The sequence below is a fragment of the Balaenoptera physalus genome (genome assembly GCF_965194825.1).
Source record: "Balaenoptera physalus genome assembly, chromosome: 14".
Lineage (NCBI taxonomy): Eukaryota > Metazoa > Chordata > Mammalia > Artiodactyla > Balaenopteridae > Balaenoptera > Balaenoptera physalus.
This window is the reverse complement of record NC_138893.1, coordinates 50,169,772-50,196,413: the sequence shown is the minus strand read 5'-3', so window position 1 is coordinate 50,196,413 and position 26,642 is coordinate 50,169,772. Positions and strand designations below refer to the sequence as shown.

Genomic DNA, 26,642 nt, shown 5'->3' with positions numbered 1-26,642 from the left:
AGGAACAACTCTAGAAAGCTGGTATTATTATCTCCATTTTACAAGTGAGGGTCCGAGCTGCTTATAAGTTGAACAAAATGACATGGATGATATATAGTAGAACAAGAATACAAATGCAAAACTACCTGTCACCAAAGTCCCTGTTTGTCCAAATACATCATGTTGCTTCTCTCCTGCCACATAGTAGAGAGCAAGACTCTTGTCTTATTCCTCTTGAGATGTTCTATACTGCCTAAGTAAGAGCATAATAAGGGATTGTTAAATTAAAGGAATTGATATCCAGGAAGAGGCTGAGCTTGGAAGCAGACGTCACAAAGGAGGGAGCTCTTTCATCAGGGCAGACCCATCTAGGTGTTCTAAATTCCAATGACTGACTAGATTCTGTTGGAACCTGACAAGCTGCCCTTGGAGTCAGGACACCTGGTTCCTTAATAAAAAAGAAAGAGAGATGGGACTTCCCTGGTGGTCCAGTGGCTAAGACTCTGCGCTCCCAAGGCAGGGGACCCAGGTTCGATCCCGGGTCGGGGAACTAGATCCTACATGCGTGCTGCAACTGAGAGCCCACATGCCGCCACGAAGATCCCTTGTGGAATGGCTGAGACCCAGCGCAGCCAAAATAAATGAATAAATAAATAAATATGTTAAAAAAGAAAGAGAGGGAGGAAGGAAGGAAGGAAGGAAGGAAGGGAAAACCACTACCTTTAATCAGCTTGGGCCACAGTTTCCTCATCTATAAAATGGAGATAATAATACTGCTCTGGCTAATGAGAGAACAAGAGGCAGTGCTTTGTCATTTGTAAATTGCAATGTTAAAAACTGATAGAATTTTTAAACCATAGCCAACATTTATGGCTTTATAAAATATATGGATTCCAGGGACCCAACCGTGGAGATACAGATTGGCTTGATCCAGGGTGGAGCCTGGGCATGTACATTTTTTAAGAGCCTTTCTGCGTGACTCCAAGGCTTGACTAAGGATGAAAACTGCTAGGGTAAATATATGAATTATTATCATTATCGTTAAAGTATTATCTTCATTGTTGTTATCTTTTGGGGGTGGAAATGGGGAGATGCCTTTCAGAGGAGTATTCTGTAAAGCACGGAGATCCTTTGTAAGTCCTTAGATGAGGAACACTGCCAATGTCTTTATACCCTGGCCATCTCCAGCCTGGAGTCTTAGAGGCAGGTTTGTGAGTAGGTGTGTGTGTATGTATAAGTGTGTGTGTGTTTTCAAGAATATGTGCCTGGGCTTCCCTGGTGGCGCAGTGGTTGAGAATCTGCCTGCCAATGCAGGGGACACGGGTTCGAGCCCTGGTCTGGGAAGATCCCACATGCCACGGAGCAACTAGGCCCGTGAGCCACAATTACTGAGCCTGCGCGTCTGGAGCCTGTGCTCCGCAACAAGGGAGGCCGCGATAATGAGAGGCCCGCGCACCGCAGTGAAGAGTGGCCCCCACTTGCCGCAACTAGAGAAAGCCCTCGCACAGAAACGAAGACCCAACACAGCCATAAAAAAAAAAAAAAACTGACTCAGTAGAGTCTTTGTAAATTAAAAAAAAAAAAAAAAAAAAAAAAAAGAATATGTGCCTGGAAAGGGCAGTGAGAAGAAAGCGAATCGTGGGGTTTCTATATTGAGAGGAGGGCACTGGGGGCAGGAGGAACAAGCAGTCGAGTTCTGGGGGGCTCAGGCCCATGGACTTTTATCCTTAAGAAACAAGCAAAAATGACCCCTGGCTTGGGTCCTGGAGGATCATGGCTGTTCCTGTCACCCTGATTTGGCCACAGCTGGGGTCTGAGTTCACCACAGTGTCAGCCCTGCCTGCCCCTGACCGCTGAGCTAGGGTGGCCTGGAATCTGGCCTGGAATACAGCAGCCATCCCTTTTCCTGTTAGACGTCTGCATATCCTGGGCACCCAGGATATTGTCCATCCCTGAGAGGTCAGAGAGGGTCAGAGCAGGGTGAAGACACCTCACCTATTCCCCTCCTGCCCAGGGCCCTTAGTCCCACTGAGCGGCTCCCTGTCCAAGGTCAGGAGTCCATGTTCTGGTTCTCTGCCACTATTTATACTCAGGAGAGGGACCCTGGGAACCCTATGGGCTCAAGTTACTGCCCCTGCTTGTCCTGGGGTGGGAGGGAGTAGAGGTCCCGCTAAAGCTCAGAAAAGGATGTGGGAGAGAAAAGAGGAAATAAAACAGAGGGCAGGATTAATGAAGTGGCTTCAAGAACTAATAGTGCATTTACCAACATCTCCTCCTCTGACTCCCATCCAGAGGGAACCTGGCCACAGCCCTGAGGCAGGCTGTCCAGCTCCCAGCCACCTCTTAGGGATCCCAAGGCTGGAAAGAGGCAGGTGGTCTCTCAGATGATGGAGACAATCCCTCTTCTCTTACATCCCAATCTCTGGAAATGAAACCCCATATCTCAGCCCCTCCTGTGCAGTGCAGGCCCTTCCCCAGAGCTACCCAGCTTCCAAGTAGCAAGTGGGAGGTACAGTATTAGGCGGTGTTTTGGGATCCTGCCCCCACCCCGGCTTCCAGCCACGGGGATACAGCCCTGGCCACCTTCAATAGTTTCTTTCAGCCTGTCCCCATCCCATGCCCTCCTATCTCCCAGGCCTCCTCCCCAGAAGCTGACCTGGAGCTGGATTCCCAAATAAACAGTAACTAATTGGATTAGGAGCTGATAATATTGTTGAACTTTCTTAATGTCTGCTGGCTGTCTTTCCACCACACTGAGGCTTAATTGTATGGGGTGGGGGGAGGGTGGGGGACTTCCAGGAGTGAAATGTGACCCCTGTTAACCTCAGATAAAATGGGCTCAGTGTCTTCCCAACTGCCTGTCATCCCCCATGGAGCAGGAACACACACATGCTCCCAGTCTCATCAAATAATTACACAGATGATACACACATGCATAGGCATGCATGCAGAGATGCAAACACACCCAGAGCCACATAGGCATCTCACCCAAATCCACATATGATTTTGAACATGGATCATACATGTACACAAGTCATACTCAACTGCTACAATGCAACATCACATATATGATAAAGTATATGCACATACACAGATACACAGTCACAGAATGCAAGCACAGAGATACATCTAGGCAAATATAATTACATACCTGATGCAAATGCATAATAGATTAATAGATGTACTCATGAATGCACACAGATACACACGCATACACTGACATGTGTACATATACTCATACACATGATGCTGAAATGAGCATGCACAATACATGACACCTGTCCACATACGTGCATACCGTGCACATACCTTGCCCTGGACAAGACAGCCCCTGCCCCACTCCGCATAGGTAGTCTTGCGCACCCCACACCCCCATCTCTTTCACAGTCTCTGCTGCTTCCACTTTCTACTTGTTCCTGGCTGTGTTTCTGGGGCCCTGAGTTTATGCGTCTCTTGGAGCCCGGCCCCGCCTATCTGAGTGTCTCCATCTCTCCGTACCTCTGGGGCGCTGCCTCTACGTGGATCTCTCTCATTCTGGGATGCTGAAGTTGAAAAGGGCCTGGCTGGCAGAGTGGCGGGGAGGGCATGAATAGAGAAGAGATTAGCAGAGAAGGGTAGGAGTTGGGGGCCAGAGAGGGTGGAGAAGAGGGTCGGGGGAGAGGACCCAGAAAGAGGGGAGCGGCGAGGGAAGGGGGGCGAGGGGCGGGGGTGGGGCGCCTGCCTGCGCACAGCAGATGTTGCCGCTCCTCGGAAGGAGCTGTTAATGTAAGTGGAGTTTGTGCGATGGTAATTAGGAGGGCCCTCATTACCCTGGCGGAGACGGCTGAGAGCCGATAAAGCCGAGGGGGAGAGGGGCCGACATCAGGGTAATGGGGGAGCAGGGCCATTGAGGAGCTGGAGCCGAGCCGGGACCGCTCCGCGCGCAGCTGGAGCCCGGCGAGGGGGGAGCGCGGCCCCGGCCTGCAGCCCCGGGAAGAGCAGGGGTGAGAGCGGCGAGGGGTGCGAGAGGCAGGCTCTGCGCTGGCCTTCATGCCGCCGCGCGGGAGAGGGTGCCCCCGAGCGCGAGGTGCGAGGGCTGGAGCTGCCTGTCTGCAAGGGGAAGGTGGCGAGGAGGGTTCCAGGCCGGCGTGCCCGCCTAGAGTGCAGCCCTGGGTGGCGACATCCCCAGAGGCCCCTGGTGGCCAGACAGCGGTGGGGCTGGAGAGTGCGGATATGAAAGGACACCCTCCTCCTCCTCTAGTGCCTCGCCTCCCCCTACCCCAGTGCCTGGGGATCTAGGACACTCATCCAGAGTGACCAAGACATGGACTCTAGAATAGAATAGCCAGGACGACAGTTAACGCCCACATGGAAGGTTCCAGAATGTTAGGTCACAGGCTGGAGGAGACCAGCACTCAGGGGTGGAGTATAAACCCTAACTCTTGCCTCCTTGGGGTAGGGGGAGGCCAGTCCCCCTTCTTCCCCTCACAGATCCTCTTTCCCTCCCTCCCACCCTCCCGCAACCCTAGGGGAGGGACCCAAGCAGTGAGAATGCTGAAAGCGGAGTCCTAGCATCTCTGAGCACCTTGCTTCCCTTCCTGGCTTTGCAGGAAGGGGAAGGGAGACAGGGAGACCAGTGAAAGCCGAGCACCTGCAGCTCTGCTCCCCAGCCAGGAACCCAGGAAACCCTCCCAGACCTCCAGATTGGGGTCCAGGGTGGTGAGCCCATTTTGCTCTTTACCCTCCTCATCCTGGGTTTCCAGGATGAGCCCCCAGTGCTTTTCAGACTAAGGAGTGAGCAAGCCAGTCTTCTCAGCTGACTGAGAGCCATCTCTACAGAACAGGCCAAGTCCCCCTCTCCTCCTGCTCCCCTGGCTCTAGGCCAGACAACCCTGGGAAGACTTCCAGGAGGCAAGGAATCTGCCGCCATGGTAGGGAGAGGGGAATTGTGGGGATCTTTGCAACCTCACTTCCTCCGTTGGAGGGCCCATCATCCCCTTTTTAAATCCCTTCTTCACACAGCCCCTACCTGCAGCTGCTTTCAGAAGCCCTAGTCACAGACTCCTGCCATTCTGGTTTGCCGACTTCCCAAGGACTACATAAAGTACGCCCCCGCCACGCGCCCCCATTATGGAAAGCATGGAATAGAGAGGGGGCTTCATTTCCTTCAGGCTTTGAGGAAGGGAAAGGAAAGTCCTGCCACTACCAACCCCAGACGTAACCACATCTCCCAGAGAACTAACGGGGATGTGGTATCTCTGAATAGACCAGGGCTGAGGGGAGATTCCCCGGATGCTCCTCCCTTCAGCAGCGTGGCAGAGCAGGGGTTAACAGGGAGAGGCTGCAAGGCTGGAGCAGGCGGTGGCTCCCGCCTCCCGCCCCCCCCGGCCACGCCCCGCCCCGCCCCGCCCCAGAGTTGCTGACTCTTCCTTTTTGTTCGGGCTGACAGCGAGCACCTGGTGTGCTCGCGCAACAATATTGTTCCTGCCTCCCTACCCCCAGGCCCCAGGCTCCCCTCTCTCTCCCCCTCCCCACCCGCAGGCAGCCTTCCCTTCCATCTCCTCTTCCCCCTAGCCCCCTCCTGCCAGTGGCCTCCTAGGAGCCCCCCTCCCCACCACAAGCACGGACCCTGCGGTGTCAATAAACACAACATATGCTGCCATTAATGTGAAAATCGTGCCCTCTACTCCATTCACCCCCTCCGCCTGCCCGCCCGCTGGGGGCAAGTGTTGGGGGGGGGGGCAGAAAGGTCAAGTGGGAAACATTAACTACCCTCTTTTTTGATCTGCTCAGCCCCCACCCCCCCCCCCCAGCCTTGGGAGAGGGAGAGGAATTGGAGGAGCACGGATGGAAAGGGATAGGGGTGTTCTGAGACCAGGGTTCTCCCCAGAGCCTCCCAGATGGAAACAGGTGAGCACACTCTTCCAGCCCACGCACCTCTTGAGCTTCAGGGGGACACAAGTAAGGCCCTGTCGGCCCTCCCACAGACGGCCGTGCTGCTGACAGGTTTCTCCTGGGGGCAGCGGTAGTCATGGAGGTCCCAATCTATTGCAAGTCCAGCGATCATCTCAGCTCCTGGCAACTTTCTATCTGCCTGGATTAAAAAACACAAACCAGAAGGGTTCTCCAAGGGGACTGGGCTTCAGAAAGCCCTTGTGAAAGGAGCCAGGTACCTCAGATGGCTAAGGGAGTGGCCTCACCTCAGTCTCCTCAACTAAATCACCAGTTCCAAGGCCGCAGGGAATAATAAAGATAAAAATAATATAATAACAACAGCTAACATGTATTGAGGGCTTATTTATGTACTAGAGATTGTGCTAAGCACTTTACAGGCTTTATCTAATTTGTTCCCCATAAGACCCCTATGGGGAAGTTACAACTGATATCCCCATTTTACAGCTGAGGAAAACAGGCTTGCTAAGGATAGCTAGCAGGTACTGAGTGCTCACTGCACTCCAGGCCCTGGTTGGATTTCTCTATGTATAATGTCAATGACCCTCTGAGGTTAGCAACACTATTGGTGCTATTTTACAGATGACGAAACTCAGGCTCAGAGGGGTTCAGTAACTTGCCAAAGTTGCACAGCCAGTAAGCAGAAGTTGGCCAGTAATTCAGGTCTGTCTGACAACAAAGCTTATGATCTTAACCTCTACACTTTGCCACCTCCTTTCTCTATTTTTCTCCATCTCCAGTAGCCCCACAGCACATACACACACCCCCACCCAAGCCCACCCTCAAGATTAGACACATAGTAGGACAATGGGAAGAGGAAAGCCAGAGAGTGGACAGAGCATGAGACAGAGCTGAGACTCTCCTTCTCTGCCCAGGTCCTCGCTCCTTCCACTGTCACTCCCTGCTGCCGCTGAGCTGTACCCCGCCCAGCCTGTATGCTCACTGTCCCCCCACCTCCATGCCCAGCCTCATTCTGGGGAGTCACTGTGGACAGGCAAAGTGCCCCTTTAGGCTCAGAGCACAAAGACATTGTGCTTGGCTCTGCAGCTTCTCACTTCTGAGACTCCAGTTGTTTTATTGATATTAACTTAACACATCCCCCACTTCCCCACCCACCCTGGCCCAATCTGACGGGCAGAAATCTGCTGCCTGGGCACCACCCTGACCTCTCTTTTCCTCTTTCATTATCCACTCCAGGCACCAGGGAGCCAGCACCAAAATTAAAACAATAACTAAGCCCGAAGTGGACCCAGCAGCCCCCACTCGCACCCAAGGGAGGGAAAAAGGCCACAAAAACACCTGGAGAGGAGAATAATCAATGGAAGGGGAGGGGGTGACCCACTCCCATGCCAGCACCCCCCACCCGCCTTAACCCTTTATCCCCTGCACAGTACCAGGACTCCCAGACCCCATCCTATAAAGAAGCAGCAGCTTCTGGCAGCTGTTCAGCCATTTAGTGCTTTGGGGTTTGAATAAACAAATCTGGGACAGTGAGGTTCCCCAGGAGGCCACGGTTAAGGGCTAAGACCCCTAAAGGAAGCCAGTGTTACCATAAGCAGGAAGTTCCTCCTTGGGCAAATTCGTGGAGAATGGGTTGATCACTTAGTGGTGTGTGCTAAACACTATATAAAGTGCACTACCTTATTTGATCCTCACAACAACCTCACCCGTAGGCATTCTTGTTCCCATTTTTCAGATGAGGAAACTGAGACTAAACAAATGAAATGACTTGCCCAAGTTCGTCTCAGCTAATAAGTGGCAGAATCAGACTTCAAACTTACACTCAGGACTCTGTTTTCAGAGCCTACGACTTAACCATCTTGCTGAGCTTTCTGCCTGGACCTTTCCCCAGTGTTACTGGAGTCTGGGTAGACAAGTAGGCTCAATTCAGGGATCTTCCGGCCCTCAATCTCCCAGGCTACAGAATGGGCCTGCTGTGACGTCTCATCTCAGTTCCAAACTGTCTGGAAGGAAGGGAGATCAGCGGCGATCAGGTCTGGCCCTGCTGAGGCCAGCAGAGGGGGCTGCTGTAGCTGAGGTCAAGTGTGGGAGAGGGAAGCTGGATGGGCCTATCCCAGGAAAGCAAAGGTGTTCCGCAAGGCTTCTCATGCACCCCTCCCCTGCAACGTCTATGGGCTAGCTGCTTCAGCAGGGGTGCCCTTCCAGGGGGAGGGGGCAGACTTAGCGCCGCTGAACTGTCCTAACTGTGGTGGGCTCTGCACAGAAGACCTCTCTCCCCTCCTCGTCTTTCTGCCCTAGGCCTCCTCTAGAAAGAGTGTCTCAGCTACGCTCTCCACCCCACCCCAGGATCCCATGTCTCCCAGCAGGCCCCATCACTGCCCCCAACCCAACACACTCCAGCCTCTCAGCGTCTTCCAACTGCCCCATTACCTTGTCCTTTTTCACCTTAATTCTGCTGACACAAGAATGGGACTTTTCCAAAGGCACTATACCAGAAAACTGAAGGAAAGATGAGAAAAGCCAACACTTATGTCCAGGCACTGTTCTAAGGGCTTTGCCTAAAATTTGCACAACAATCCTAAGAGGTAGGTACCCCTATTCTACAGATGGAGGAAAGGAGGGCCTGAGAACTCATAAACTGAAGCTGGGAAATGACACAGCTGGGGGTTTGAATCCAGGCAGTTTGCCCTTATGCAACACTACTTTTTTTCCAGAAAAAAAGAGAGAGAGAGAAAGAGAGAAAGAAAGAAAATCTTGGGGTTCCCTGATGGCGCAGTGGTTAAGAATCTGCCTGCCAATGCAGGGGACACGGGTTCGAACCCTAGTCTGGGAAGATCCCACATGCCACGGAACAACTAAGTCCGTGCACCACAACTACTGAGCCTGCGCTCTAGAGCTGGCGCTCCGCAACAAGAGAAGCCAAGCCAGTGCACCGCAGCGGCAAAGAGTAGTGCCCGCTCACCTCAACTAGAGAAAAGCCCGGGTGCAGCAACAAAGACCCAGTGCAGCCAAAAATGAAATAAATTTTTAAAAAAAAATTCACTTTATAAGCAGTACACCATACTCAATAAATATTTGTTAATCAATAAATATTATTATTTATTTATTTTTAACTTATTTATTTGATTTATTTTTGGCTGTGTTGGGTCTTCGTTGCTACGCACGGGCTTTTTCTAGTTGTGGGGAGCGGGGGCTACTCTTTGTTGCAGTACACGGGCTTCTCATTGCAGTGGCTTCTCTTGTTGTGGAGCACAGGCTCTAGGTGCGCGGGCTGTTGTGGTGCATGGGTTCTAGAGCGCAGGCTCAGTAGTTGTGGCCCATGGGCTTAGTGCTCCGCCGCATGTGGGATCTTCTCGGACCAAGAGTTGAACCCGTGTTCCCTGCATTGGCAGACGGATTCTTAACCACTGTGCCACCAGGGAAGTCCAATAAATATTATTTTTTAAAAAAAGAAAATATTCAAATTCTTTATTCTGAATTAGACTGTACTCTCCCTAAGGGCATTCTTGCCCATCTTTGCATTCCTATAGGGTAAAACAGAGTGAGACCTCCACAAAAGTGCACCAAAGGAATTCTAAGACAATTAAAGGCCACAGAGGACTGCCTGTCACACCCCACAGGGAGATGGCATAATGCTTCCCCTTGCCTCAACCTTGGCTCACTTGGGTGCTAGACCCAGCCACACTGACTCCCAGCCAGAGGTAAGCTCAGCCAGGTCTGATGAGGTCCTCAGGCCTTTCCATAACTCTTCCCATCATCTCATTGGTCTCCCTTGACCCTGTAGGTACCGACCTCGTCTTGGCTTCTAAGTCCTTACAGTCCCCCAAATTCCTGCCTCTACTTCCCTCTAAAGCCTAGTCATGAGGGCCCCTCATGGCCTTGCCCTTCAGTGGTCCCGGCTACCCTAGCCCAATTCTGTCTCCTCTCTTATCCTGGAGCATATCTGTGGTTAGGGCTGGCCCTGCCCATCAGAAGCTCAGCTCCCTCACCCCACAGCCTAGTTTCAAGTTGTCCTGAGGAAAGATGCCCTGCTCCCAGGAGCCCATCCACTGCGCACCTGCCCCCTGCCCACAGCTGACCAAAGACTTTCCTTTGCCACCCCTCAACACAGCCATCTCTTGCTCTGTTCCTGACAAGAGAGTTTCCTCCAAATCCCCACACTGCCTCCCATGACCCACTTAGAATCCTAACTCTCCAGACTTAAAATAGAAAACACTCAACACAAGCTTTTACACTTCCTGCTACCAGCTGAATAAAGATTGCGTCATTAGCAAAAACAATAACCGCCTATTACGAATAATAGTTGCCCACCAATTCAGAACCGGTGACCATTCATTTGCTCAGCTCTCCCCAACAGGCACTTCCTACCTGTACTCAAGACTGTGTAAGTACCTGGGGGTCTCTCTGGGTGTGGGACTTGTGTGTGGCAGTGTGCTGTGAATGACTGTTGTATACTGTGTGTTTTCTTCTCCTTGGGAAAAACTCCGAAGTGGCTGCGGGCCCTGGGCTCATCTGTAATCTGGGGCATTGATCGGGATTCATTGATAGCTGATCGTTTTCACACGTGACTCGGTCACATTCCTCTAATCTCCATCCTTTTGCTCAGTTTGCATGACAAGAAGCGGCCTCAGTGGGGAGAGGTCGCTCACCTCTGACCAGGATATAATTGGAAAAAGAAGGTCATTGCTGCCTTTGCTTCTGGGGCAGATCAGCTTCGTTCCATTTGTGTCATGAGCTCTTGCCAGCACACACTCTCAATGACATGGAGACAATGGCTGTGCCCCACAATGGAGCCCACAGAGATGCGCTCGACACAAACCACGAGACCGACACTTGCTCTCATCAGGACAGGCATGTACGACAACACACACACAATAGGTGCTCTCAACGCTGAGGATAATACCAATGACACACAGGACAACATGTGTGACATCTACACAGAGGACGCACAAAGAGATGCATAAAAACAATGCTTACCCGATGACATAGGTACCCAGTGACATATATACACAGTGAGACACATATAGACATTTCCATGAGGGCAAAGAGCCCAGGCTAAGCTACCATACCCAACACGAAAAAATGTTCAATAGTCATACCTTTCTTCAGGCAATGCCCGTATGGGAACATATCAGAATTACCTGGGGAGCTTTGACAAAGTGCATGTTTCCAGGAACCCCTGCCAGCCCATACACACCCCTTACAATACGAGTGCACGTGGGTCGACACGTTTACATTGAAGAGCTCCCTGAAGTAATTCTGATATGCCCTCTGGTTGAGACCCATTGAACCAGGCTCCCCTCTACTGGGTGGCAGAATTTGCCAGCAGGGGTGTTGGGCTGTATTTTATTTTCTCTCTCAGTTTGGGAAGGGACAGGCAGGAGCTGAGAAAAGGATCCGCCTATAGCCGGAAGATTAGGGGCCAGATAATGGCCAGGAACCGAAAGAGTTAAAACTGGGCATTGATGCCGGCAACCTTGGCTGCCCTCGTTAGTGCCCGCACAGCACACGCAGAAGGACCCTTCGCGCGGGGACTGTCCCAGAGACTCGCCTGCGCTCCGCCGCCACGTTGGGAAGGCCCAAATCCCACACCGCCACCGAAGCCGTGTCTGCCCAGCCTTGGGTATCTTTGGGGGGCACGGGTCAGCCCCAGGCCCGGTGATCCAGCCCCTGAGACACTTTCCATCCCCAGGGTCCCAGGGTGCCATGCTAGGCACTACGAAAGCCAGAAGGTTCCCTCTATTCGGGGTGCGGGGAGGGGGCGAGCTGCCCTACCCCCAACCCTGCCACGCAGGGAGGCCTCCGGGAAAGGGCAGAGGGCACCGCGCGGGGACCGGGCGTCGGAGGCGGCGGGTCACTTAAGCCCCAGAGAGGTGGCGCGGAGATCCGTGGGAACAGCACAGGGTCGCGCCGCCCCCTGGCGGCTCAGTGGCAGAGTGGAGGCAGGGGATGGGCGGCAGCGGGGCCTGGCAGCTCCCAGACAGGTTCCCTGTTCCCAGCGTTGAGCGGGGGAAGGATGTTGAAGAGACGCCCCCACGAAGACTGTCCTGTCCTGTCCCCTCCCTTCCGCTCTCTGTCCCTTTCTCCGTTTTTCCTCTCTTCCTCCTCCCCCCATCTCGCCCACTCTTCCTGCCCTTCCCCCACCCCGTCCTCACTCCCTCTCCTACCCCTCTTCCTTGCTCTCGTCCTTCGCCCGCCCCCTCCCGCCCCCGCGGGGCAACGCGTCGGTGCGCCCGCTTGGCTGTTAGCCCTTTAGATCTCGTACTATTGATCCGCTTCTGAGCTGAAGCTGACAGCCCCCCTTCCCGGTCTCTCCTCGTCCCCATTCCCGGCGCCCCCCACGCCGCCCCCCCAGCTCCAGGCGGTCCAGGCCTGCGCCTTGCCCCCACCTAAAGCCCCACGCGGCCGCGCCGAAGTCTCGCCCTCACGAAGGGCAAGAACAAATGTAATTAAAGCGACCGGCGAGGGGGGTGCGCCCCTACCGGCACGGGCTCGAGCCGGAGTCCCAGTGGCCCGCCCTCTGCTCGCCGCCTCCCTCCAGCCCCCGCGCTCCCCGCCCCCCGGAGCGGGAGCATTTGGGTTGAGCTGCGCCTGTCCTATAAATCCACATATAATTCTCGCCTTTCCTGTTCAGCTAAGGAAAATAAACGTGTAAGGCTGTTTCTGGGAGCCCAGCTCAGGGACCGCTCTAAATTCTCCTCTTATTGAGTCCGGGCTGGAAATCATTCAAGTCGGCGGCGCGCTCCCCGCGCCCCCCCCCCCCCCGCAAGCCCGCGCCCGCCGCGCACACGCACGCGCGCACACGGAAGGCAGGAGCCGGATATATAAATATCTCCAGCTCTCCCCATAGCCGGGCAGATTTATTCCGCTGCCAAGCCTGCAGAAAATTGACTTGTTCATGGAGGCGGCTATTGACACATCACCGGGGGGAGGGTTAGGGGAGAAAGCAGTGGAGCCGGCGCCCCTCCATTATACGTTAATGTAATCAGCAGTGTGCGAAATGACTGCGCGGAAAATAGCATCACTGACATTTATATTAGAGGATATTGATGGCAGGAGCTGTGACCGCATCACTCTGCCTCCCGTTTCCACGGATTGACACAGGAGCCTCTTGTTGGCTTCATCCACGCTCGCCTCCCCTCCCCCTCTCCCCTCCCGCGCCCTCTCTCCCTCTCTCCACCATGTCTCTCCTCGCCTCACCCCCACCCTCCCAATTCACTCTTCCAGTCAATTACTTTCCAAATAATTCTTGAGCACCTACTGGGCGCCACGTGCAGGTCTCTCCCGCGTGCCTCTCCCTAGGTTTCTCCCTCTCCTTCTCCCCCACCTTGTCCTTGCCCTCTTTCTCCCCAGCTCTGCCTCCCCCTTCCCCTCCCCCTTCCTTGGCTCGGTGGCTGGACCGCTGCTGTCGCAGCAGATAGATAATTGAAAAATGGGCCTCACCTTTGCAGCCAGCAGGAGTGGTTCAGGCAGTTAGGGCCGGGGTTACCTACTCCATCTCAGGCCCAGGCTCCAAAAGATATTCTGAGGAAATTGGATTTTACATGGATGTTTTATTCGGGCAGAGGCTTTAGTGTATATAAATACAGGCGAGGAGGCCTTGGCGGCAAGGATGAGTGAGGCGAGACAATCCCGCCCGGGGCCTGGAGGCTCAGGGGAGGCAGACAGGGCATGTGCTCAGCTCTGGGTCCCAGACCTGGACGTCAGTGCATTTCCTCCTCAGCATCTGAGACTAAAAGAGGTTAATGCCTATGAACAGCTCCTCAAAAGCTGCCTTGGGAATTTTAAAAGTGTGTGATTGTTGGCAGGACGATATACTGAGAAAAGAAGGAAATATACTGAAGAAGTTTGAGGACTGATTCTTTTAGTAAATATTTATTGAACCCTTAAATTGCGAGGTATTGTGTTTGGGGCACAGGAGTAAGTTAGACATGCTGCTGCTTTCAGGGACAGTTTGGAGAATGACAACCTGGGGTTTCAGATTAGGGACAAGGAAGGGGAAAGGTGGGAAAGTGGGTACAGAGATCACTTCTCTGATCATCTGATCATCTAAGAAGCCTGGATGAAGCAGAAGGGAAGTGTGTCAAGTTGGAGGATGGGGAGTCCTACCTACCTTCCAGTCTCTCTCCTGGGGCTGGTTAGCAGAGCTTCTAGGAACATTTTAGACAACTGTGGTCACCAAATCTATAGGCAAGTTCACATCCAAGATGTTCGCAAGGAATCTGGTGAAAGTCTCTGGAGGGCTAAGATGATAGATCGAGGACCAAGGTGAGGCCTTCCAGGTACAAGGTGTGAAGAGGGACTGAGTGAGAAACCCTTTGGGAAAGGCCTAAATTGAAGGCACATGAGCAAGTGAGGGGCATCAGAAGACCAGGGAAGTGGGATGTGGGTGCAGGAAGGAGGGAGTAGATGCTTGGGGGCCTAGAATAAGGAATCCTCCGGTGTCTGAATGCCCCTGTCTTCACAGGAAGGCCTCCATTTCAGTCATGGGCAGGGTCTTTTCTGTGGCTTGTCTGATCTCTGATTAGAGTCTATGTGGTTGACAGCTATAGCCTGAACCATTTTTGTTTCTTGGAAGGAGAGCTCATGAGCCACCCCATGATTGAAGGACTGGTATTAAGGTGAGTATAACCAAGCTGAGTGCTCACCGAAGGGGCCGGGGCTTCTTCTGGGCTCAGAGCAGAGACGACAGCTGCCTTATCCCAGCCACATCACTGGGAACTGGACCAGTCCTCCCCCAGATTCCAAAGCCCCCCTTCTCCTCTGCCACATTGTTCTACTGTTACATCATCAGCCTGCGGGGGCAGGACAGGTGCTGGATAGATCATGGCCATCCCTCCAGCTGCCCCACACACATCCCAGGCACTTCCAGATGGCATCTGGGAGCTCCAATCCAGCTATAGGATGGGGGTACTCTGGGGTAACTGCACTTCCTGTCTGACCTCCATCAGCATCTTCCCTCTCTCCTATGGATTACATTCACTCTGACAGCCCAGTGGGGACAGACACCCTTCCCAGCTATCAGGGAGCCAGGCCACTCCCACTCACCTTAGTTACCTCCTCCTCACCTCTGCCCTCAGAGAACCACAGGAACTCATGTCTCCACCCACCCAAATCTGTTCCTGGATTTGTCTTCCTTTCCCTGTGACTCATTTGACATGAGATTCTGTGACCTGAGATTCTGGTCTCACTCTAATCTAGGAACCCTTGAACAGGTTGGTGATGAGAACATGAGTATATGTGTGTGTGTGCAGGCACCTGTGCTCACTTGGGCGTTGCATGCCCAGGACACAGGGGACATCATTCATGGAACAGGACTTGGTCCCACCTTGCTTTCCAAATTAGGGAATTGACATCCAGAAGAAAAATGAAGGCGCAGCCAGGGAAGTAACTTCCCATAGCAGGAAGGATGCCTCTCAGTCCTCCATGCCTTATCAAACTGGGATTCTGGAAAATCATTCCTCCAGGATCATCTGCTCAGTAAGCCTTCAGAGAGGACCCAGTGAAATGGGGGGCAGGGGATGAAGGTACTGGAAACAGCCATGTAAGGTTCAACCATCCATTGTGATTCAGAGCCTGTCCATTCCTTCTCCCTATGTGAGAAGTCAGCTGGAGATAGGGCTCAAAGGAGAATGGACCTTTGAAAGATAGAAAGCCTGTTTCTGGGCGGCAAAGGAAGCCGTTAGGAGGAGTTAGAAGAAGGAAGTCTGTCTGGGGAAGCCAGGCTTCACAGACGAGCACTTCCAGCCTTAGCAAGAAAGCCAGTGTTAGCTGTGTGACTATGGTGAGAGTCACCTAACCCTTCTGGAATTCAGATCTCTCATTGGTTAAGAAAAAGGGGAGGGGTGTCTTTTCCAGCTCTAATTTCTGATTCTAAACTGTTGAGTGGGGACTTCCCTGGTGGTCCAATGGGTAAGACTCCACGCTTCAAATGCAGGGGCCCCAGGTTCATTCCCTGGTCGGGGAAGTAGATCCCAGATGCATGCCACAACTGAGCCTGCATGCTGCAACTAAAAGATCCCGTGTGCCACAATGAAGACCCGGCACAGCCAAAACTAACTAACTAGATAAAATATTTTAACATAAAATAAATAAATAAATAAACTGGTGAGTGAATATGTTTGGAGAGCCCAATTTGGGATGAAAGAAGGAATTTCACAGTTAAAGATTCAGAGTCTTCCAAAAGGGATGAAGAAAGGTAGTTGTGGGCCAGTGGGGTCTGAAATTGTTCTGAGAGCTCTCTGGAGGCTGGGAACCTGCTAGGGCCAGGACAAGCACAGAGCAGGAAAGCAGACCAGGCTGAGGCAGAGGGAGGGCAGGGATAGATCCAGAAGGCAGTGCCCCCTAAATTGTCTCAAGCTCAGACTCTCTGCTAAGAATCTGGCTGGTACAGCCCAGAGATTTTTTTTTTTTTTTTTGGCTATGTGGGTTGTAGTGGCGGCAGGCGTCGTTGGGCGCGGGAGCCCCAGAGGACGCAGGCTCAGTAGCTGCTGCACGCGGGCTTAGTTGCCCTGCAGCATGTGGGATCTTAGTTTCCTGACCAGGGATGGAACCCGCATCCCCGGCATTGGAAGGCAGAGTCTTAACCGTTGGGCCACCAGGGAAGTCCCCAGCCCAGAGACCTTGGGGAGAAAACCCAGGTGCCCTGGAAGCTATCAATCAATCCAAATGACAGGAATCTGTGCACTCGTATGTTCTGTACTTCGGAAGGGAATGGGTTACTTTGTTTCTCTGGAGTTTCTTATAAAGTTTCCTAGTTGAGAAATGTTAGCATCACCTGAGCTATTAGGCTGGAGAAGGGATCAGGGCGCCCCTAGTGGCAGAGCCTGGTGGTTGGCAACAGCAGCACCTCTTCAAGAAGCTGCAGAGTGTGAAGCAACCGGAGAGAAGCAGTGGGGGGCACTGTGAGTAAAGGAGACACCACTACCCCCTCCCACCTTGACTGGGAAGAAACAAGACAGGTGACCGGGGAAACTTTGCAGCAGAAAGCCGCCTTGGAGGATAATCCCCAGAGGGAAAAGACTAGAAGCCCAGAGCACAGGAAGCTAGAAGTCCGCGGGCAGGGGAGGAGAGAGGAGGAGAGCGGAGGGAAGATATCCCTTTCCACGGATGTGCCTTGGCCCCTGCCCAGGCAAAGAGGGGCAGATTTTCTGTCTTGTCCAAGCCCCTGCATCTGCCACCTTGTTTACTTCATGCCTATTTATAGTTGCAGGCTCCAAGCCCGTCATGGGACTCTGCGATTTATATGACTATAAACCTCCAAAGGGCACTGAAAGCTGACAGGGCATGGATAAAGACAGGGGCAGGCTTCCCAAGGTCAAAATGGTCACCCTCCCACCCCTGCTGACCTTACACCCCACTAAAGGGCAAGAGGTCATAAGGCCAGGCTCAGGCAAAGACATGGGCGGAAAGCCATAATCACCTCTTTGACTCTTCCTACCCTGAGCTGGTTCAGTTTAGGACTGCAAGCAAGTTAGAGAGGACCTGTTTGGTTTGATTTGGTTTTCTCTTTGGGAGGGGGTAGGGAAGCTCACTATGGGAGGGTGTATCCCATCAGGGGATGATTGAATTTGGAGAGAGTGGATGAATCTAGCCTTCTGTGGGAGGAGAGAAAGGAGCCCACCTGCCCATCCTCTTAAGGGCAGAAAGGAAGAAAAATCACTGTACCTGGAGCACTCCTGGCCCCTGGCTGCCTTCTGGGGTTGTCTTTGGAGGCCTGGGCCAGCCCGCCTCTCACTTAGGACAGGGTATGCTGGTGTACCCAGAGCCTGGGCCTCCGATCACCATGGGATTCTGCTAGAGCAGCTCATTGCCCAAAGCCTTCCCTTTAGAGGCAACCCCTCCTTAGCCTCTGGCTGACCCTCTACTTCTTGTCCCTTTCTATTGCCTCATACCCTCCCGCCCCCCATTCTCACCCTATTGGTTCCCCCTAAAGTACCCCACACTGTGCCTGCCAGCCCTGCTCCCTCTGTTGACTATCCCAGCCTCCTTCTGTGCCCTCCCCCTCAAACCCTTTGCACTAGTCCCCACCCCATGATTTATCACATGAGCGTTCAGGCTGCACATAGCCCAGTTCTGTGTGTGTGTGTGTGTGTGTGTGTGTGTGTGTGTGTGTAAGGATGTACTGGGTAAGTGGACAGTCACAGATCACAGACCAGGGCTTCCCTGGTGGCGCAGTGGTTGAGAATCTGCCTGCTAACGCAGGGGACACGGGTTCGAGCCCTGGTCTGGGAAGATCCCACATGCCGCGGAGCAACTAGGCCCGTGAGCCACAACTACTGAGCCTGCGCGTCTGGAGCCTGTGCTCTGCAACAAGAGAGGCCACAATAGTGAGAGGCCCGCGCACTGCAATGAAGAGGGGCCCCCGCTTGCCGCAACTAGAGAAAGCCCTAGCACAGAAACGAAGACCCAACATAGCAATCAATCAATCAATCAATCAATCAATCTTTAAAAAAAAAAAAAGATCACAGGCCAAATGGGTGTGAACATGAAGGAGAGGAGAAACTCAGAAACCTTCTCCTTGACTATTTTTCTCATCAACCTCTAGTCTGCTGGACTAAATCTGAGGGCTTTTAGAGGGGAAGTGCCTCTCTTAGAGCCCATGTGACCCATTGGTCACTTCTGGCCCTCCTTTGGCCTTCCCTGCACCCCCCATCTTGGGTCTCAGCCCCCTCAGGACTGGACTAAACCTGATGGGAGGTAAGCAGAGCTGGGGGTCAGGGGATGCCCAGCTGGGATCAATCTACCAATAGTGGGAGGGGCACTGAAGGACAATGAACCATCAGTTAACATAGATTCCCTCCTGCCTGGGCCTGGTCTTGGTTTTGGCCTCAGAGAAGGATTGGGCTCTGGGTTAAGTAATACTTCAGGGGAAAGAAGAGGTCTCAGGGGGATGGGCCAATTCTCAGGCCCACTCCTCCCTCACCCTTTCCCACTGCAGCCCACAGGGGATGCAAATGAGTGAACCAAGTCAAAGCCCTTTCCTCCTCTGAGGAGGGGAGGCAGGGAATGGAAAAGATTCCAGATTCCAGAGAGTCCCTTTCCTCTCACCTATTAGTCCACTTTTTCTCTCATGCCTTCTGTGGGGGCGGGGGATCTGGGGGATGGAGGTCAGGGGAGAGGACAGTGTCTGAGGACCCGAGGAGAAACCAGGGACCTAGGTGGGTGTGGGGTTCAGTGGAGAGGGGCTGGGAGGAGGACAGGGCTGGTCCTCTTGCCCTCCCCCAGAGGGAGGCAGCAGAGGACCATGGGAGTTACTCCATCCAGCGATCAGCAGTTCAGTTTCTTTTGTGTCTCCTGTCCATCATGGACCCTATTCCAAGGGACTCACTTGGATGGAGTTTGTACACCTCCAGCCCCTGCTCCTCTGCTGGAGAGTGATTTGGGGAAGTCAGCCTGTTCTTGATTTGGCCCCCACAAGCCCCTCAATTCATTCGTGAGCAGGGACTCCTCTCCTTCATGTCTAGAGCTTAGAAAACATACTTTTGTCTGTTCCTCCACCTCCTCAACCTCCCCAGTCCCTACCTCCCCTTGGAGGCCATGATCCAGCCCTGAGTCACCACCCTGAAGAGGCCCAGTCTATCTGAGGGAACTGCTCTGAGCCTCCTGGGCCATGACCAGCTGTTGGAGTCTGAGCCCGTGTTCCCTAGGGAGTTTTTGAATGAGGGTCAGGCCCACACACTCCTGAAGTCTCTTTTCTCCTACCCACACTTAGGTACTCACCAGGCCCACTTACCTGGGTATGAGGACCAAGTCTGGACCTGGAGATGCACAAGGGCAGCAGCTAGGTGGAGGAGATCTGAGGTATGGCCTTGAGTGAGACGAAAGACCAAAGCCTCCTGGGCTAGAAACATTCCACTTCCTGCCAGCATGGCACCTCGTAGCCTGGTTGGAAGTGGGGGTGGGGGGGTGGGTAGGCAGAGCATAGGTAGGTGGGGAGGGTGCACAGTAGGGGCAAGGGGAGGGCGCTGATCAAGGAAACCAACATCTCAGTTGTTGGCAGCTCAAAGTTAGGAAACTAGGAAGAACCCAGAGGCTTCAAAGTTACACCCTGGGGCAGAGAGAACATCTCCTGAGGGGCCACCTAGGCATGGAGTAGAAGGAGCTAGAGAGAGAATGGCCTTGGTTTGAGGATGATCTTACCCAAAAGGAAGGTAAGACTGACCAGGTTTTTCAAGAAGAAAGAGGGCCAAAGAGTTCCCTTTGAACCCTTACTGAGGTATGAGTGGCTGAGAGAACTGAAGACCTGGACTCTGGGAAGCAGAGCTGGGATCCCAACAGAAAGGAGCCCACGTGTTTGTAAACCAGTACAGCTACAGAGAGGCAGGGTAGTGGAATGGCAGGATGGCACTTGTCTCTCTCACCCAGTCTCCTGTTGTTGGTTCTAAGAAACCTGGGGCTCAGAACATCCAAGATGTAAGGCAGCAGGCAGCTTACAGATCATCTAACCTAGGCCCATTTTACAGATAGGGAAAGAGAGGCTCAGAGGGGAAAGGGAGGCCCTAGCTCCGACTGTACCGCCATCTTCAGTCCTGCTTGGCCATCTACCAGCTTAGTTCTCAGACCCCAAATAAATTTATCCTATGGAACCCCAGGCTGTTCTGCCTCTCCATAGATTTGTTCCCAGATTAAGTGCCCCCTGCCCCACCCACCCTATTGCTACTCTAGGTTTAGATCCCTCTGGGTCTGGCTGAGCGGGGAGCCCAGGTTGAGAAATCTCCCCTCTCTTTCCTATTCCGGACTGGGGTTTCTTCGGGGCTCCCTTTGCAACTTGACGTGTCACTGTCTTTCTATTAAAATCTCTTTCCCACTCTGCCTCTGCCTCTCCCTCTTTCTCCCTTCTCCAACACTCCACCACCCACCACCTATCCCTCCTCTAGATAGAGCCCCTGAACTGCTGAGATGACTCTCTGAAGCTCGTGGTTCTGGCCTGTGTTCCTGGTAATTGAGTTGTGCTCCCTGGTCAGGATGGGGGAGGGGGGAAGTGGCTGCCTGTGGTCCAGGCCTCCGCCCTGCCCGCCTGACGGGCCAGCTTAGCCCACCCCACTGTAATGCAGCGGAGAGGGTGAGCAGGAGAGAGGTGGTGATGCTTCCTCTTCCCCAGTCTGCCTTCTCCAGCTCTCTGTCTCCCCCTCTCCCCCTCCCTGCTTCATCTCCGGCACAAATCACATGGTGACAGCCCCATCCAACCTTTGGGGAAGGGTTTGTAAATGTGTCTTCCTTAACTCTGATCTCCAAATTGTTCCTATTATTGCATTTGTCACGGTGAAGATTAAAGTCCCTGGGTGGCCTGTACCACAAATCACAGAGTCTGCTCAGGGAGCAACCGCAGGTTGGGAACCAATGGAGGGGTCTGAGCCCTGTTACCGTGTGTGTGTGTGTGTGTGTGTGTGTGTGTGTGTGTGTGTGTGTGTGTGTGTGTGCGCGCGCGCGCACTCACAAGCACACACTCCTATCTGTGCTGTGGACTTGTACCCAGGAATAGGAAGATGTGCCCTTGATATTGTCATTCTGAGCTGTTGGCCCCCTTTATAGCACAGTTTGTTACCTCTTCCTCCAGGCTGTCTTCCGGGATCACTCTGCCCATTCCATGGTGGGCATTGCTGTCTCCACTGATCTCTCCTTTATCTTCCATTAGGCAGGAGGGGAAGCTATGTTTACATCACAGATATTTCAGAATATCGCTCTGGATCTCTGGCTGCGTCAATCTCTAGATCCTATCCTGGGAACACTCTGAATGGGTCAAGGGCAGCTCGGCCCAAAGCCCCCAAACAACCCGCATCCAGGCCCCCGAAAAACAGCTGACCTTACCCTGCCCTAGCACCCCTAGACTCTGACTTTTTTCTCATCCTGGGACATAACTTGGTGCAGAGGGGGCACAGCTGAGACGGAGGAGACACAGCTGAGGGACCCAGAGGACAAAAGCTCCCTTGTACACATGCACTGAAAAACAGTCCGTTTCCTTCCCCCTTACGAGGTAGGCTTCCTGCCTGTCCCTCATGCACATTCATAACATTCAAATTTATGCTGTAATCTCTGCCACTCCATATGTATGAGCCTTTGATGGGTGTTTGGGTTTATGGGATGCACCCAGCCCTCCGTTCCCTCGCCCGCCCACCGCCTCCAACCACTGCAAAGACGCTCGTACATAATTGACATCGGCAGATTCTTTCATTATACAAGATTTAGCATCTGCTTGGGGATTGCTTGCTCCTCACTCACTATAGATGACTTTTCCCTGCCTTTCCTATTATCAATTCAAATTAGCCCCATTTCCACACCAACCATTGCAGCGTTTACACTTGACAGTGAGGAAACAGCGAGGCTGTAATGGGCTCCTCAATTATTTAGGCCCAGTTAGGCCAGGACCCAGAAAGCCTAAATAAGGGGGTGTGCAGAGGTGTGGTCATCGTAGCGGGGAGGATAGGGTTGCCACTACTTGGTCTTTGTTTGGCCTTCTTACAGCCCTGCACCCTCACTTTCCACTGTGGGGAACGCTTCCTCTCCCATCTGGGTCTCTAAGGGGTGGGGTAGTCCCTTCCTTCCCCCGCACTCAGCAGCAGCTTTTCTCCCTCCACCCCACCTTCCCCATCCCCCCACCCGCATCCCATACTTGCTCCACATGTGTACCTAATGGGCTACCAGCATAAACCAATGAAGAGGTCAGTAGCAGCAGCCAAGCTGACCCCTTCCCTTAGGATGTCTATCTTCAACTGAATCTCTGGGAAGATTTGAGGTGATGGGCTAGGAGTTCAGAGATAGTGGCCGGAAAAAGAGACAGGCATCAGGGAAAGACATTGAAATCATGCTATGGAGCCCTAAGAAGAGAGAGGAACACAGACCCAGAAATGGAGAGACGTGTGAGAGCCTAACGGATGACAGAGATGCCGCTGGAGCTTGGGGAGAAGTCACAGGGAAGCAAAAGGCTTGGGCGAGGCCCTTTCTCAGACCACGCTGGCTGTGCAGAGCTGTAATTAGGTCAGTGCTGCCCCCCCACTGGCCTGACTAGTCCAGGCCCGGTCTCCTGTAATAACTCTTGGGCTATTCAGGTGGCTATTCAGGAATCATGGGCACCCCTGAGCCCACTAAATGGCCCAAGTACAAGGCAGAAGCTCCAAGTCAGCGTGGCGCTGGGCCTAGGTCCTGATTCCAGTCAACCCATCTCAAGGGGGGGCCCTCCCTCACCCCTCTCCTTGGTCCCTCCCCCTTCCTCTGTAGCCCTCCAGCCCTTCCGCTTCCCCAGCCCAGATCAGTTTCCAAGTGCAGTCGTTGGGGGAGGTGGCAGGCACGGTCTGAGAGGCTCTGGGATTAGAGGTGTCTTTTCCATGCTTGGCTTCTTCGGAATCAAAGAATTCCTCCGTCTGATTGGATTTACCCTAAGTCACAGGCGTGTGGGACCTTCTTTCCCTCAGCAACAGCTGGAAACAGCCCTAAATATGATTAATTAGCGCTGTAAAAAGCTCCGGACACAATTAAGATTTATGTGTGTGTGTATGTTGAGTGGGGACAGGAGTAGGGGGAGACGGGTGGATTACCAACTACCTCTAGGGCCCTCCAAGGAGAATAGAGTGACATTTCCTCAGAGACATTCCTTTGACATTCATTTCAGGGGTCATTTTATCCAGCCTCCAGCTTTTGAGCAGATTAGCCCTGTCCTCTGTCTCAGGGGTACTGGGTGATTTTCTGCTTTATTCCTTGATAAGGGGGGCGGTTTCTGGGGCAGGTGCCTCATCTCTCTTTCCTCTACCACAAGCAGAATGTTCTCTGCCAAACCTCAGTTCCTCTTGCTGGGTCATTCTAGGGATCAGGGACATAGGCACAAATCCCAACATAGCTGCACAGACACAAGCCCAAAGGGATGTAAAATAGGAACCTCAGAGGAAGCTGAATAAATGAGCTGCCAGCCAGGCTTCCTGCCCTTGGAGGTATCTCGCTTTCACCCTCAAAGACTCATGCCTCCAAGACAGGATAGAGGTCATCTCTTTGGACTTCCCCCTGCATCTCTAAGATGACAAAACCTTATTCGATGGGTCCTCTCCTACCTCCTGTGTGATTTGGGTAATCATTCCCTAAGATGTGGACATCCCAGCTTTGATAAGATGCTGGTGATGATAAATGTTATTTATAATCCTGAAAGGGAAGGAGACAAGAGCACAGACAATTCCCAACAGTGAATCATCTGAAAATCAGTTCTCAAGAATCTTTGGAAGAGCGCTTGATTTTAATTTATTTTCTTTATTACAACTGATTGATCTTCTGTTTTGCTGAGATGACTGAGCCCAGGAAGAGGTTGCCTAGGTTCTAGCACTAACGGCCAAAGATGGAATGGACCAGAGGAGCTTGGAAAATTCTCAGGCTTGGCCTCCCCTCTCAGGATCCTTCTAGAGTTAATGGCCTGAGTGCCTGAGGCCTCTGCTTTATGGCTTAGTCCCCAGGGGAGGGACCCAGGCAGGCTCAGGGCTGCTGAATGGTCCTTGGGAGAGGGCCATCACACATCCTGATGGAGTTTATGACAGGCAGGGACCTAAACCACTGGGACTGTAGTTTGACTTCCTGATATCAATGCCAAAGAGTATGTGGACACTCCTTGTCAATCCCCTGCCTCAGTACAGGCTTGTTGTGAGGGTCAAAAGCAAGAGGGGCATTCCAGGGGCCCCAGATGCATGTGTGTTGGCTCTACCATATGGGTCAACTGTGTGGAACGCTCCCCCACCATTTCCATTTACACTCTTTGGGCTCTACCCTGGGTATCACCACCAGGGAGAGAGGGGAGTGGGTGTGATGATGTGAGCAGCAGACTTGGGTCCCAGTGGGCAAACAAGGAAGAGGAGGCAGGGGGTGGGAGGTTGGCAAGAGGTGGGCAGGAAGGCAAGCTGGGGATGAGCAGCTCCTCTGTGGGTGTCCTATGCTCTGCTCCTTTGGGTCTGATATTGGTGTATACACAGATTGCTCCATGTATCTTTGTAGGTCAGTGTGTCTCTGCATGTGTTATATCTCTACTCTGTGTCTATACTTTGTGACCCTATGGCTAGGGATAGGTGTGCCACCAGAAAGATCAAGAAACTAGGGAGTTACCCAGTAGACCCAAATCAGGCCCACCTGGGTCTTTGGTTTGCTGAGCACAGTATTTAAAACAAGAAAACAAACATGAAATTGAATGCCTTTAGGAGAAGCAGTGCTTTTGAGCCGCAGACCCCACCACTCCCTATTGCCTTTCACTGGTGGCGTCACATTTTTATAATCTGCCTGGTACTGCAGTCTTGAGTCTGTGACCTCTTGAAAAGAAGGAGATATGCTACTATTTCCCCATGAATTGTCTCCTGAATAATTAGTTTCCTTCAGAGACAAAGGCTAGAGTCCAACCACCAGACTCCCTGGGAATGAGGGTACTGGGAACCATTTTTTTTTTTTTTTTTTTTTTTTTGCAGAGTCAGGAACACCTGTATTGAGGGAAGGAAACAAGTCCCATCCTTCTATGAGAGAGAGGTTCAAGATCATACAGATGCGACTGGAACCCAGGCTGCCTCAGTGGGACTCTTTGCACACTGCCTCTTCCCTTTACCAAGTCAGTTCTGAGCTGAGGATGAGATATGAGAGAGGTAGAGGGAGAACAAACACAGAGACACTGAGGGATTCACTAATTTTAAGCTGGTGTGTCCTGGACATGGGCCCCTGCCAGAGGATGGAGAGGGGTTTGGGCTGACACCCTGATGGGATGGCTGTTGGGCAGACTGGTTGCTCAAACAGCCCATTCTGTGGCCATACAAGAAGGCAGAGCCCCCTTCCTGTCCAGTTTCATGTCACTACCCTGCTCCATCATCCATCTTCCTGGGAGAAAGGGAAACTTGGGAGCCCAAAGGAAGGTAGACTCTATTTTGTTCTCAAAGCTTAGAAGAGGTACCTGGGAATATGTGAGGCCTGATTTGGGGCTTGGGTTAGGACTTGTTCTTTGTTCCTGCTCCACCTTTGCAATCAGCCTTCCAGAACTTTCAGTGGATCCTGTAGGGTAAGGCCCCTGGGGGGACCATAGTAGGATCAGATCTCTCCCTGGGATCCATTCAGCCAGCAGCTTCCAGAGTAGGAATCCTGATACAAGCCTTTAATTTGACTTGCCTAGGATAGAGATGAGAAGGGACTAAAGGGTGCTTATGTAAGGGGCTGATATTTTGTAGTTATCATTTATTGAGTGTTTATTTTGTGCCAGATAGTGGACTGAGTATTTTACATACTGTATCTCATGAATTTTACCTACTATATCTCAATCATCCTCTGAGGAAGGTACTACTTACTATCCCCTAGTGCTCAGATAAAGGAAATTGAAGGGCTAGGAAGTTAAAAGCCACACAGCTTTTTTAAAATTTTATTTTATTTTTATTTTTGGCTGTGTTGGGTTTTCGTTGCTGCACGTGGGCTTTCTCTAGTTCCGGCGAGCAGGCGCTACTCTTCGTTGCAGTGCGCGGGTTTCTCATTGCAGTGGCTTCCCTTGTTGTGAAACACGGGCTCTAGGCGCACGGGCTTCAGTAGTTGTGACACGCGGGCTCAGTAGTTGTGGCTCGCGGGCTCTAGGGCGCAGGGTCAGTAGTTGTGGCGCATGGGCTTAGTTCTCCGCGGCATGTGAGATCTTCCTGGACCAGGGCTCGAACCGCTGTCTCCTGCATTGGCAGGTGGATTCTTAACCACTGTGCCACCAGGGAAGTCCCCACACAGCTATTAAGTGGTGAATCTGATTAAATTTGAATTTCAAAGAAACAGTAGTTTATTTTAGCATAAGT

General features: G+C 52.6%; 1 long non-coding RNA gene across 2 annotated transcripts in view; it reads left to right on the top strand.

Annotated features, from left to right (window-relative positions):
- The first annotated feature begins 12,317 nt into the window (after positions 1-12,317).
- LOC309643056 overlaps positions 12,318-26,642 on the top strand; it is a 37,167-nt gene continuing 22,842 nt past the window's right edge. Inside the window, exons 1-2 of one of the 2 annotated variants that reach the window (XR_014253518.1) lie at positions 12,318-16,775; positions 19,586-19,674. This is a non-coding gene — a long non-coding RNA (uncharacterized lncRNA). Of the gene's footprint in view, positions 19,675-26,642 lie in introns of both variants that reach the window. The other variant, XR_014253519.1, reaches the window with a different exon arrangement.